The sequence below is a fragment of the Nomascus leucogenys genome, chromosome 21 (genome assembly GCF_006542625.1).
Source record: "Nomascus leucogenys isolate Asia chromosome 21, Asia_NLE_v1, whole genome shotgun sequence".
Classification (NCBI taxonomy): Eukaryota; Metazoa; Chordata; class Mammalia; order Primates; family Hylobatidae; genus Nomascus; species Nomascus leucogenys.
In genome coordinates, this window is record NC_044401.1 from 74586398 (window position 1) to 74600091 (window position 13694).

The 13694-nt window shown below is 42.6% G+C and overlaps 1 protein-coding gene and 2 long non-coding RNA genes across 13 annotated transcripts in view; 2 read left to right on the forward strand and 1 right to left on the reverse strand.

Annotated features, from left to right (window-relative positions):
* MAGI1 (membrane associated guanylate kinase, WW and PDZ domain containing 1) overlaps positions 1-13694 on the forward strand; it is a 679526-nt gene that overhangs the window by 101258 nt on the left and 564574 nt on the right. The gene's annotated exons all lie outside the window — the stretch shown is intronic.
* LOC101176582 overlaps positions 1-13694 on the forward strand; it is an 83733-nt gene that overhangs the window by 18670 nt on the left and 51369 nt on the right. The window lies entirely within an intron of this gene.
* Positions 11628-13694, reverse strand: part of LOC101178283 — a 31912-nt gene continuing 29845 nt past the window's right edge. Inside the window, exon 3 of the long non-coding RNA XR_001114653.2 lies at positions 11628-12011. This is a non-coding gene — a long non-coding RNA (uncharacterized LOC101178283). The remainder of the gene's footprint in view (positions 12012-13694) is intronic.

The following is a 13694-nucleotide window of genomic DNA, read 5'->3' on the forward strand; positions in this document are numbered from 1 at the left end:
TGTAGCCCCAGCTACTCAGGAGGCTGAGGTGGGAGGATTGCTTAAGCCCAGGAGTTTGAGATTGCAGTGAGCTGTGATTGTGCCACTGTACTCCAGCCTCGATGGCAGAGACCCTGTGTACACACACACAGGCGCGCGCACGAGACTTTGAAGGTGCAAGGTACTTTGGAGATTGCCCTCTTCTATAACTATTAAAATGTACCCACTTTCCTGATGAAATATAATATATATAGCTACATAAGTTTTTTGTTTTGTTTTGTTTTGTTTTTTTTGTTTTGTTTTGTTTTTTTTTTTGAGAGGGAGTCTCGCTCTGTCACCCAGGCTGGAGTGCAGTGGTGCAATCTTGGCCCATTGCCTGAGTAGCTGGGATTAGAGGCATGTACCAACCACACCCAGCTAATTTTTTTATTTTTAGTAGAGACAGGGTTTCACCATGTTGGCCAGGCTGGTCTCGAACTCCTGCCCTCAGGTGATCTGTATGCCTCGGCCTTCCAACGTGCTGGGATTACAGATGTGAGCCACTGCACCTGGTCAATACCTAGGAATTTTTGATTTGCAGTTGACTTGCTGTGGGTTACACTTAGGGATTTTGATTCTGCTGTTTCTCTTTGTATTTTGCAGTCAGTTCCCTTCCTCCCATCATATTCCTGATATTTTTAGGGCCTTGGGAGATTTGTTGGCTTAGGTACTGTGTCTGTGGTACTAATAGATTATGTTACTCTGTTCTTAAAACCCTTCCCTGGCTTTCCATTGATTTTAGGATGAAGGTCAGTCGAAGTCCTTAACCTGGTCCTGTGTGCTCTGGCTTTTTTCTGTCTGCTGCCTAACAAAGCCCCCAAGCTTAGTAGCTTTAAAGAAAACCAGTGGTTTGTTATTGCTCATCATTTTGTGAGTTGGCCAGATAGTTCTTAGGCTGGTTTCACCTGGGCTTACTCATCTGCGGAGTTCACCTGGGCGGTGGCTGAGCTGGAAGTTCTGATGTGACTTCCTTCACATGTCTCTGGCCTTGGTACTGGCTGTCCTCTGAGGCACCTTGGTGTCTCTTCCACAATGGTTTATTTTCCTCCAGTAGGCTAGACTGGCTTCCTTACTTGGCAGTTTCAGGGCTGCATTTCAAAAGCAGGAAGGTGGAAGTGGCAAGGCCCCTTGAGGCCCTTTCTTCAGAGCTCACACAGTGTCACTTTTACCACATTCTATCTGTCAAAGCAACTTCCAGGCCAGCCAAAATTCAAAGGGTGAGATAGTAGACTCTCCCTGTTTTTTTCTGAGACAGAATCGCGCTCTATTGCCCAGTCTGGAGTGCAGTAGCACCCTCATGGCTCACCGCAGCCTCAACCTCCTGGGCTCAAGTGATCCTTCTATCTCAGCCTCCTGAGTAGCTAGGACCACAGGCACATACCGCCACACTCAGCTAATTAAAACATTCGTTTTGGTAGAGATGGGTTCTTACTTCTTTGCCCAGGCTGGTTATGAACTCCTGCCCACCTCGGCCTTCCAAAGTGAACCACCATGCCTGACCTCTACCTCTTGATGGAGTTTGCTGCAGAGAATTCAGTCTACAAAACTATTCTTCTTATTCATTCCACATGCCCCCTTTTGTTCAACATTGTAATCACTAAACCTCTTTCAGTTCTTTAAACTCACCTTGTTCTCCAGCTTTTGGCCTGAAAACATGTGTTTCTCTCCACCTGAAATATTCTTTCTTGCCTGTTTTTTCTAGCTGACTGCTATACATAGTTTAGGTTTTAGCTTCAATGTCATTTTTTTTTTTTTTTTTTTTTTTTTTTTTTAGGTTTTAGCTTCAGTCATTTTAGGCTTCACATCTGTCATTTACTAAGGATATTTTTTTTTTTTTCTTTTCTTCTTTTTCCATTAACTACCCTTATGATTTCTTTTTCCAAACCCTAGATTGGGGGAACTGTAACCTCTCTTCTGTGATCGAATAGTTTCCTATGCTTTCTTTGTCATAATAGCAATAATCATTACTGGAATGTTTACTTTTTGTTTTTGTTTTGTCTTTCTTGATAAACAGCATACTGTAGAAAGGCGGGACTGGTATCTGTCTTGTTCTTTACTGTGTTTGTACCAACCACAGTGGCTTACTATAGATAGGATTAAATAAATACTTGTGGAATGCAGATTAAATTGGTGCAAATTCCTTATTGATGGTTGCTCTCAAGAGAATTTCAGTGTCACCCTTTGGAATGTCCCACCACAACCTCCCCTTAAAAAAAATTTTTTTTTTCTTCTCAGCCCACAATCTGGCACCATTAAATAGCCCAATATAAGAGGGACTCGGTTTTATAATTAGGTTGAGAGCCTTTTTCTTAAATGTACTGCACCATTAGTCCTGTTAAATCACTTGCTAACATCAAATGAATGTTTGCAAAAAGTCCTACCTGTAGTCTATAAAATAGATGATTAAAGATGCCACCTTAAGGTAAGCCTTTATTTGTAAAGAGCAGAGAAAGACTTTCCCCTGCTTCATCCAACCTATTGTTTCTTCTTTTTCTGAATCTCTGTTGTATTTAGAATCATGCCTATAATCCTACCATTTTGGGAGGCTGAGACAGGAGGATCCCTGGAGGCCAGGAGTTTGAGACCAGCCTGGGCAACCCAGCAAGATCCTGTCTCTATCTTAAAAAAAAAAAGTTGGTAAAATATATTAAAAAAAAAAGTATCAGTTCATTACCCTAATTGCTCTCTAATTATTCTTGTGCACATCTTGGTATCTCACCTAGATTCAACTCTTTGAAGGAACAGGGATATGTTTTTTTTTTTTTTTTTGTTTGTTTTTTTTTTTTTGAGACAGAGTCTCGCTCTGTTGCACCCAGGCTGGAGTGCAGTGGTGCGATCTCAGCTCACTGCAACCTCCGCAGTTCAAGTGATTCTCCTGCCTCAGCCTCCCGAGTAGCTGGGATTACAGACACCCACCACTAAGCCCAGCTAATTTCTTGTATTTTTAGTAGAGATGGGGTGTCACCATTTTGGTCAGGCTGGTCTCGAACTCCTGACCTCAGGTAATCTGCCCACCTCGGCCTCCCAAAGTGCTGGAATTACAGGCGTGAGCCATCGCACCTGGCCAGAATAGGGATTTGTTTATACTACATTTATTTTCCGCTGTGCATACATACTATGATAAACAATTAATAAAACAGGCTCATTTAAGATATCATTCTTCTTTCTTCTTTTTCTCCGAATACTATATTTAGTGTAACTTAGGAGTTTCAAGGAGTATCTGTCGTAATCTAGCCAATTGTAGCTAGCCTCCAAGACCCCTCCCCTCCTCCCAATAATTTTCACCTCCGTATATTCATGGCCTTGTATGGACTCCTCCTAAGCTGAGTAGGACTGACATTCAAGCCAACAGTATGTGGTAGAAATGACACAGTATTGTTCCCAAGGCCAGGTCATAACAGAATTGTGGCTTCTGCCTTGCTTTCTTGGATCTGTCACTCTGGGGTAGGCTAGCTGCTGTAGGATGAGGACAGACAAGCAACCCATGAGAAAGGTCCACATAGCGTGGAACCAGGGTCTCTCATCAGCAGCCATATTAGTGAACCATTTTAGAAGCAGAAGCAGATCCCTCAGCCCCAGTCAAGCCTTCAGATGAGTGCAGCCCTGACCAATATTTTGACTGCAACCACGTGAGATCCTCAGCCATGAACGAAACTGTTCCTGACTTGTAGAAACTCTGTGAGATAATAAATGCTTATTGTTTTAGGCCACTACACTTCAGCCATTTTGCATTCTCTCTGGACTCCAAGGATAAGATACAGCTTTTGTCTTTAAGTGGATTAATACTGAGTTTAGTCCTGGAACAGGTTCTTTCAGCCATACACACTTAAACAAAATACTTATTGAAACAAGTATAACTGGAAGCTTCCCTGAATGCCTAATTTTCAATGGAGCATTTGGTTAGGTGCTGCCTAGAGGCAGATGGTATTCTCTTTCATATCAAGATTTAAACTTTGAAAAGGTAGAACTGTTAAGTAAATGTAGTCTGGTATAGGATAATATAGCATCATACTTTATTTAAACATAATTATGAATCAGCTTTTGTTGCAAGTAATAGCCTAAGCAGGAAGGGTAATTTATTATCTGGAGAAGGGAAAGTCTCATGGAACCCAAGGGGAAGGATGGAGAGGGCCTCATGAAGGACCTTCTTTCCTCTGATTATGTTTCTTTCCAGATGGGCTTTCTCTGATTTTCCATCTACAGGGTAGAACTTGGAAGCCCCTTTGGCTCTCTTATTATATGATGGCTTTAGTCACAGAGAGTTTCTGTGGTTTAGCTTCCTGGAAAGAGGGAATTTCATAGGTAGAGCTTCAGTTAGGTGCCCATGCCTAAGGCAATCAGCCATTGCTTGGGTGGGTGGAACTCTAGGGGTGCCCAGAGCTTTTTTCTGTTGATGGTATATATATGTTGGGGGTGGTGGGAATGCTGAAGGGGATTGTGTTCCAAAGAAGAAATCTAGGGGGCAGACACGTACCTCAAAGTTACCTGCTATGGGAGAGAGCAGTTTTAGAAAACATATTACCTAATCTTTCTTTTTTATTTTTGTTTCTTGAAACTTAGTTTCACTCTGTCGCTTAGGCTGGAGTGCAGTGGTGTGATCTCAGCTCACTGCAACCCCCACCTCCCAGGTTCAAGTGATTCAAGTAATTTGAAAAGAATGTAATCCACAGGTCTTCTAACAGACCTTCTTTGCATTATTTTGTGCTGATTGGGAGAGAAAGTGAGCAAGAAAATAATCTACAAATCAATCAGAAGAGTGCAAGTTCAAGGCATTCTGTCCTAACAAATAAAATAGTTTAGTGAAATGTTTTGAAATATTTGTAAGCATTTGTGACCACAAACGTTACAAAACTTGATGCAATTTTTTTCCCCGTGTCCATGTGTTTGGATTTTCAATCTCTTGATTTATCTCTGTGGTTGATTTTCTGGACTATTTGGTAACTCCAAGTTTCAGTAAAGTATTTAAAAATGTGACAGTATTACAATGGAGAGCAGGCAGTTTAGTGTCATCAAGCTTTTCTATGAGTTCGCATATACACTTACCCTACTCTAGTCACAGTGCAATGAAAAGTCATTTGTACAATATAGGTAGTGATTTTCATTGTGTTTCCAATGATGTGTTTCATTTGAACCCACAATTGGGTTCAAATCCACATGTAATGGCAGGTTTTCATATGCCATGGAGAGGAATAATGGCAGAACAGTTTTTTACCCTGTAATATAAGTTGAAGAGAGCACAAGAATGCAAGTGGACTTTTATTGTTGTTGTTGTTGAGACAAGGTCTTGCTCTGTCACCTGGGCTAGAGTGCAGTGGCAGAATCTTGGCTCACTGCAACCTGGACTTCTGGGCTCAAATGATCCTCCCACCTCAGCCTCCCAAGTAGCAGGGACTGCAGTGTCTGCCGCCATACCTGGCTAATTTTTGTATTTTTTATAGACACGGGGCTTCGCCATGTTGCCCTGGCTGGTCTGGAACTCCTGTGTTCAAGCTGTTACTGGAAAGGGGTCTCAATCTAGACCTCAGGAGAGGGTTCTTGGATCTCACATAAGAACTTGAGACAAATCCACAAAGTGAAAGCATGTTTATTAAAAAAGCACGGGAGGGCCGGGTGCGGTGGCTCACGCCTGTAATCCCAGCACTTTGGGAGGCTGAGGTGGGCGGATCAGCAGGTCAACAGATTGAGACCATCCTGGCTAACACAGTGAAACCTCATCTCTACTAAAAAATATACACAATCAGCTGGGTGTGGTGGCACGTGCCTGTAGTCCCAGCTACTCGGGAGGCTGAGACAGGAGAATCGCTTGAACCTGGGAGGCTGAGGTTGCAGTGAGCCAAGACTGCGCCACTGCACTCTACCCTGGGACACAGAGTGAGGCTCCGTCTCAAAAAAAAAAAAAAAAAAAAGCAAGCAGTGGAGTAAAAGAATGGCTACTTCGTAGGCAGAGCAGAAGCATGGACTGATTGCTGGCTATTTTTATGGTTACTTCTTGATTATATGCTAAACAAGGGGTAGATTATTCATGAGTTTTCTAGGAAAGGGGTGGGCAATTCCCAGAGCTGAGGGTTCTTCCTTTTTTAGACCATATATGGTAACTTCCTGACGTTGCCATGGCATTTGTACGCTGTCAGGACTCTGGTGGGAGTGTCTTTTAGCCTTCTAATGCATTATAATGAGCATATAATGAGCAGTTAGGAGGACCAGAGGTCACTGCGTCATCATCTTGGTTTTGGTGGGTTTGGCTGGCTTCTTTACTGCAACCTGTTTAATCAGCAAGGTCTTTGTGACCTGTATCTTGTGCCAACCAATCTGATCCTGTAACTTAGAACGCCCAACCTCCTGGGAATACAGCCCAGTAGGTATCAGCCTCATTTTACCTATCCCCTATTCAAGATGGAGTTGCTGTGGTTCGAACACCTCTGACAAAGTGATCTGCCTGCCTCTGCCTCCCAAAGTGCTGGAACCACAGGTGTGAGCCACGGTGCCTGGCCAGAAGTGGACATTTTGATAAATACATCTCCATCTTATTTGGGGAAGTTAGTAGTAGAGACTGAGACACAATGGAAAGACCTTGGTTTTTCCTTTAGATTCAAATAATATATATATATATATATTTTTTTTTGAGACAGAGTCTTGCTCTTTTGCCCAGGCTGGAGTGCAGTGGCGTGATCTCTGCTCACTGCAAGCTCCGCCTCCTGGGTTCACATCATTCTCCTGCCTCAGCCTCCCAAGTAGCTGGGACTACAGGCGCCCGCCACTGGGCACGACTGATTTTTTGTATTTTTAGTAGAGACAGGGTTTCACCGTGTTAGCCAGGATGGTCTCCATCTCCTGACCTGGTGATCCACCCGCCTTGGCCTCCCAAAGTGCTGGGATTACAGGTGTGAGCCAATGTGCGCAGCCTACAAATATCATTTTTAATGTGATTTACCCTTCTAGGAAAGCTGTGAGATACACAGGGGAAGTATTTTCCTCTTTGGCTGATAAAGGAAACTGCAACTTGGTTCAAGTGACTTGCCCAAAGTTTCATAACTCTTAGTAAAAGTCAAAGAATGGATTAGACCCCAGAATTTCTCCCCAGCCCACTTTCCATTCCACAGGCCTTTGGTGTACTCAGCTTCTTATCCTGAATTATTACCATGGGTTGATTTGCTCTTTGAGGCCCTTTTGTTTGTGGGAATTTGTTGGAGTTTTAAACTTTTATGGCTTTTGTGCCCAGAAAGGGTCTCAAGTTATTCAAGATAGAATTATCTAGTATCTTATGTGGATTGCATTGTTGAATTCTTGACGTAAAAATCTTCCTTGGCTGGGCACGGTGGCTCACGCCTGTAATCCCAGCACTTTGGGAGGCTGAGGCGGGTGGTTCACGAGGTCAGGAGATCGAGACCATCCTGGCCAATATGGTGAAACCCCATCTCTACTAAAAATACAAAAATTAGCTGGGCATGGTAGCTGGGGCCTGTAGCCCCAGCTACTTGGGAAGCCGAGGCAGGAGAATTGCTTGAACCTGGGAGGCAGAGGTTGCAGTGAGCTGAGATCGCACCACTGCACTCCAGCATGGTGACAGAGCGAGACTCCATATCAAAAAAAAAAAAATCATCCTTGATATCTGCCTGTGTGATGGCTGAGTTTTTGTCAATTTTAGAAAGCCTACATACGAAATGAATTTGAGTTAAATTGAGGAGAAAGGATGAAAGGATGAATGAGGTATATAGGTAGGTTGTCCCAAACAGGGGTGCTCTACAAACAGGTTCATTGTCACAGGTTTTTTTCTTTTTCTTTTCTTTTTCTTTTTTCTGAGGCAGTGTCTCCCTTTGTCACTCAGGCTGGGGTGCACCGGCAGGATCATGGCTCACTGCAGCCTCGACCTCCTGGGCTTAAGTGACCCCTCCCGCTTCGGCTTCCCAAACTGGTGGGATTTTAGGTGGGCCTGCTTTTTTCATTAAATACGCTGAAAGCATCAGTGATAGCCTCTTATGTCCTGCCCACCCATTATCATTGTATCTCAGAAAACCCATGCTAATTGCATTTTTAATTAAAACTATTTCAGTCATCTTCAGGGTCCTTTTGAAGTACAGGGAAGGTTTCATTATCTTGCCTAGAGGCTGAAATAATGGGCACCCTGCAAGGTGTGGTTTTCCTTATGTAACAGCTGTTATTGTGGTTGTATTTTTATTTGAAAACTTAGGTTTTAAAAGGGAAACTACACCTTTCATGTTTAAAAGAAGGCATTGACCCATTTTCTCTAGTGATTAGAACCGTGGAAATTAGACTTAATGTAGTTTGACATGTACTATAGAATTTTAGTCTTTCGGCTGAAAGGAAACAATTGAGTACAGCAACTAACTCAAAGTTACTTGCTTGCCACTGTGACAATATTGAGAGATGTAGTTGAGATTCCTGCCCTCACAGAGCAGTTGAGGCCGGTGGAAAAGCAATACATTGATTTCATCTCATGTGCTCCTGACAAATGAGGTCATCCAGTTTCTATTGAAACAATGGTACCTGTTCAATATCTGAAAAACTCTCTTGCTTTAAGTTCGTTCTTATATTCTTGTTGCCTCAAGTTCTCAGAGCAAGTGTAATCAGTGCTAGTTAATGGTTAAGAACCAGCTCTGGGCAGGGAGCACTGATTGTAGTGTTTGCCAATTTCCTTTATGTAAATGCTCCTCCTACGGCCAGTATTAAGTGACCAATGTAAACTCGGTGAACCTAGTATTGGGAGGAGTTGCACACAGTTGGCTCTCTGGTGTTAATATGTATCAGTCATTGCTCTACACATCAGGGGTGTGTCAGTGAACACTGCTGTAAAAAAATCCTTCTCTTCATGGAGTGGGGCAGAAAATAAATTCATGTAAAAGCAACTCGTGTTGCATATTAGGAGGTGAAAATTCTAAGAAAAAAAAACAGTACGGGGGATTATGTATACTGAAGGGACTTGGGTTGCAATTTTAAGTAGGGTGATCATATTCCTCAAGTGGCTTAATTTTCAGATACTCATCATTCTTGATTGCTTTTTCTGAAAAGGACGTGTTGTGTTAAGTAGTTGATTTTCCTGAGCGCCAGGTGTGGTCTGCTTGGCTCACTGTGAGGACAGGATCTCCCTTCCCTTGATTCAATCCCTGACAGGTTAGGAATGAGCCTAAGAGTCCCTTCTCTCACCTCAGAACCCTGTCACACTCTTGGCTGATGTTGATCTTACGGTCAGCCCAAACCACAGTCCCTTTCCACAGGAACTGCCAGCCAAGCCAGGTTTTCCTCATTGTATCAGTTTACCAATGATTGATTGAACCTAAAAGCAGTACTTTACATTGATATCTGTGATTTCCCATTATGTAAAAAACCTACAGAAGCAGCCTGATTTATTGGCAAATAAATCTGCATTTGTGACATCCTTAGTTGTTAATGCTGCTTGAAGCAGTGTTTTCCAGTGTGGGACCACCTGTGATGGGTGAGGGCATTGGGAGCAGTTCACACTTGTGGCATTAAATGGCTTTGGATCCTACAATGAGATAGACCCTTTGCAGGTCACGTTCAGTGGGCGTGGTTATGTGATGGAGGAAATATTAGTTTGGTGCCTGTGAGTCTTTAATATCTTCTTGCACTAGCAAATCTACCTTTTCAGGAGATGAAAAGGCAGAGGTGTTACCGGAAAGGGGTCCCCATCCAGACCCCAAGAGAGGGTTCTTGGATCTTGCACAAGAAAGAATTTGAGGTGAATCCATAGAGTAAAATGAAAGCAAGTTTATTAAGAAAGTAAAGAAATAAAAGAATGGCTACTCCATAGGCAGACAAGCCCTGAGGGCTGCTGGTTGCCCATCTTTATGGTTATTTCTTAATTATATTCTACACAAGGGGTGGATTATTCATGAGTTTTCCAGGGAAGGGGTGGGCAATTCCTGGAACTGAGGGTTTCTCCCCATTTTTATTTATTTATTTGAGACAGAGTTTCACTCTTGTTGCCCAGGTGGTATGCAATGGCGCAATCTCGGCTCACTGCAAACTCCGCCTCCTGGGTTCAAGTGATTCTTCTACCTCAGCCTGTTGAGTAGCTGGGGTTACAGGTGTGCACCACCACGCTCAGCTAATTTTGTACTTTTAGTAGAGATGGGGGTTTCACCATGTTGGCCAGGCTGGTCTTGAAGTCCTGACCTCAGGTGATCCATCTGCCTCAGCCTCCCAAAGTGTTGGGATTAGAGGTGTGAGCCACCACACCCGGCCCCCATTTTAGACTATATAGGCTTTCTGATGTTGCCATGGCATTTGTAAACTGTCGTGGCGCTGGTGGGAGTGTAGCAATGAGGACAACGAGAGGTCACTCTCATCACCATCTTGGTTTTGGTAGGTTTTGGCTGGCTTCTTTACTGCAGCCTATTTTATCAGCAAGGTCTTTATTACCTGTATCTTGTGCTGACCTCCTATCTCATCCTGTGAGGAAGAATGCCTTAATTTACTGGTGATACAGCCCAGCAGGTCTTAGTCTTATTTTATCTAGCCCCTTTTCAAGATGGAGTTGCTCTGTTCAAACCCCTCTGACAGAGGGAGGTGTAGGGAGGGAGGGAGGGAGAGAGAGAGAGAGAGAGAGAAAGGACTTCAGTCTTGGATCTTCTGCAGATGACAGTTTTTAGGTAACAGTAACATTCTTTTATTTACCTTGTATTTCTTTTTCAGACTACCTTCTATTTAGAGTAGGTGATAACACACAATAATGTAATAAAATTTCCTTTCAGGTTAAATCTATTGAAGTTAAAAAATGAATTCATTTAAAGAAATACTAAATAACAGAAACGATTTTGATTTGAATTTTTCTTTTACTAGTTGTGTGATCTTGAGTAAGGTACTTAGTACTTGCCACCTCAGTTTACTCATCTGCAAAATGGAGATAAAAGCATTTACCTCAAAGGGTGGTTGTGAGGATTATATGAGTTCATATGGCCAGGTGCAGTGGCTCACGCCTGTAATCCCAGCACTTTGGGAGGCTGAGGCAGGTGGATCGCTTGAACCTGGGAGTTCAAGACCAGCCTGGGCAATATGGTGAAACTGTCTCTACAAAAAATACAAAAATTGGCAGAGTGTGGTGGCTCGTGCCTGTAGTCCTAGCTACTCAGGAGGCTGAGATGAGAGGATGGCTTGAGCCCAGGAGGTGGAGACTGCAGTGGGCCAACGTTGCCCCATTGCACTCCAGCCTGGGCAACAGAGGGAGATCCTGTCTAAAAAAAAGTTAGTCCATTAAGGATGGTTAAGGTTATATGAGAGAGCTACTATTATTTTTTTGAGAGGTTGGGGTTGTTTATTTTTATCAATCTAACAAACGTTCTAATTATTGAAGGCATATTTAGTGTTCTAGGTTATAGAAATAGAAAGAGGAATAACCAGTATTGTGTGACTATAGTGAACAAAGTTCCTGTTGTTTTTCTCTCAACTGCATCACGGAATTATGTGGTCACTGGCCTTGGGTTGTTTACAGTTGTCCTTGTTGGGTCAAGGTGGGCCTTTTTACATCAAGTCTGGGCAAGGTGCCCTTTATTGTCATTCTGTTTGGCCTTTCAGCCAGCTTTTTGTGTGTAAGTAATACAAACACAAAAAACAAAACAAAACAAAACGCTACCTGCACTGAGGCCTTTTATTACCTTGGAATTTATTTCCAAAGGAAATATCAAGGACAATTCAGTGGAAGAAGAAGTGGAAATCTAAAGGTGACTTAAACAGGCTTCTGGTTTTTTCTTCCTCTGCCATCTCATGGCTTAAATGATAAAGTCTTCTCAATTCCTGGATGAGCAATGGAAGTAGACGAGGCAGAGACACAGTCAGGGAGCAGTGTATCCCATGGTGAGCTCTACAGGACTTGAGCTCCCCCAGTGATAGAAAATGTTTTATGGGGAGGTCAAAGGATCTTGTGGTCAGACATATTTGGCATATGTAAAGCTCAACAGACTTATTTGTTTTCATGACTTCTCTCAGAGGGTTTTTATGGACAAATTCATCAAGATGCTCTACAAAAGAAGATAATAATAACAATTACCTTTTGTTTAGCACTTACTATGTGCCAGGCATGACTGTGAGTACTTTACATGCATTAACTCGTAATTTCCCACAACAGTCTTATGAGGTAGGCATGGCTGTTTATTCTCATTTGATATATAAGAAAACTGAAGCATGGAGCAGCGAGGGACAGTGTGGGATGTGGGGTTTCCTAACCGAATCTGACCAGAGACAGGTTTAGTGGTGGACCTTCAGTAATTAAGAGCCCACCAAAGCAATCTGGGAAACCTGCTCTAATAACTCTAAGCAAGCTGTGACTTACAGGTAGATAATTTGGGGATGCGGGATGGCCTCTTGCCTCATGTTGTTTGAGCATTCTGATTCCTGCCACGGAAATGATGGCTTCTCCTAGAATCCTTGTGTTATATAAATTCACCTCCCAATGATATTCTTGCTTGGTTTGATGCTAGAAATTCTTGAAATGGGACTCATATATCTTAAAGTGACAGGCTTGATTTTCTAATTTTACAGTCTTCTGGAGAGGGAGATGCAATCCCACTGCTGTAGACAGACCCTTCTTAATATGGGCATTTTAGTAGCTTCTCTGGAAGGCAAGAATTTGATATGTGGAAAGGGAAGACAGGTTTGAATAGGGCTTGTGATCCTACTTTAGTCCAGTGAAAGAGCACTTGATTAATAAATCATTTAAATCTTCCTAAAGTTAAAAGGATGGAAAATGCTACTTTTTAAATCAAGGTTTTAAATGCATGTCAATTGGTAAAGAGCCATAATGGCATTTTTTACAGATGGTCTTAGCTTCAATTATTCATACATCTCCTTGAATTATTTTAGTATTACCCAAGAGATGAAATAATGTTGGATAAATTACTGCTTCTGCTCCTGTGGACAGCCGAGTCTAATACTTAAAAAACACTTTAATTATTTTCTGTTAATATTACTCTTAAGATGAAATTCAGGTGCATTGATGCTGCAAGATTAGGTGCTCATCCTCTACAGTTTCAGAGCTGATGCTGGTTGGAATTGCTTCTTTGTGATAATGAGGAAACAACACTCTTTTGTGCATATGGAGAGAGCTGTACTTTAGGCCCAACATGTTACTTGGCCAAATGTGCTTGTGCAGTGTACCCCCTGTACAGCTGTATGTGATTGGCCAACCTTATCTCTTATCTCCCATAGCACCCTTAATGTCTCCTTGTTAATTCTTACTTAAAGTTACTTGTTGAATGTCTCTCATTCTTGCTAGAGGGTAGACTCCCTCAGATATGGCGTATATTTGTCATATTTATTCTAAGGACAAACACAGTGCCAGGTACCTAGTAGACTTTTTATGATGTTTATTATTTAAGATGTTTATTGAGGCCAGGCACGGTGGCTCATGCCTGTAATCCCAGCACTTTGGGAGGCCGAGGCGGGCGGATCACGTGGTCAAGAGATCGAGACCATCCTGACCAACATGGTGAAACCCCATCTCTACTAAAAATACAAAAAAATTAGCTGGGCGTGGTGGTGTGCGCCTGTAGTCTCAGTTACTCAGGAGGCTGAGGCGGGAGAATTGTTTGAACTTGGGAGGTGGAGGTTGCAGTGAGCCGAGATCACACCACTGCACTCCAGCCTGGGTGACAGAGTGAGACTGCATCTCAAAAAAAAAAAAAAAAAAAAAAAGATGTTTATTG